This window comes from Penaeus monodon, chromosome 15, assembly GCF_015228065.2.
Source record: "Penaeus monodon isolate SGIC_2016 chromosome 15, NSTDA_Pmon_1, whole genome shotgun sequence".
Classification (NCBI taxonomy): domain Eukaryota; kingdom Metazoa; phylum Arthropoda; class Malacostraca; order Decapoda; family Penaeidae; genus Penaeus; species Penaeus monodon.
The window spans coordinates 9,412,120-9,412,722 of NC_051400.1; positions in this window are offsets into that span (position 1 = coordinate 9,412,120).

Sequence of the window (603 nt, forward strand, 5' to 3'; positions counted from 1 at the left end):
AGATTCATCCTGTTTCCCTCTGTAAGGGACAAGAAAGGCCAGCTGACGGACGCATCTTTCCCGGCCCCTTCAAATGTTCACTCGGAGTACATCCCTTTGTCGTGTACACAAAGAGCTCAGCTATACCGACACAGTTCATATGTCCTGTTTGGCATCAGAATGTGTGTTCCAGCCTGAGTTCCGTTCATGTATTGTCTCCGTCCTTCGTGTGTGTGACTTTGCTGTGCCGGTGATCCTCTCACACGTCGGCAGATGCAGCATCCTTGTATCTTGGAGGGATGGGCGGAAGGACGGGGAGATGGAAGAAGCGGAGGATGGATAGCGATGGGAAAGGCAGACGGAGGGAGATGAAGAAAACGTAAAGAAAGGAGAGTTGCGTTGTGTGTGCCTGTATTTTTGTAACTTTGCATTGTTGACATAGCCAGGGTTTATACATATATCTGTGAGGTTTCCAATTTCAAGATCATCACACGAAGTAGAGAAATGCACCGAGAAAGAAAACCGTTCAGATACATTTGCGTGAGACACGGGTCTAAACCTGAGAGGCAACAATAAGATAAGGGGTAATGGTGAAGAACTATTGCGTGACGATCTCCCCTTATT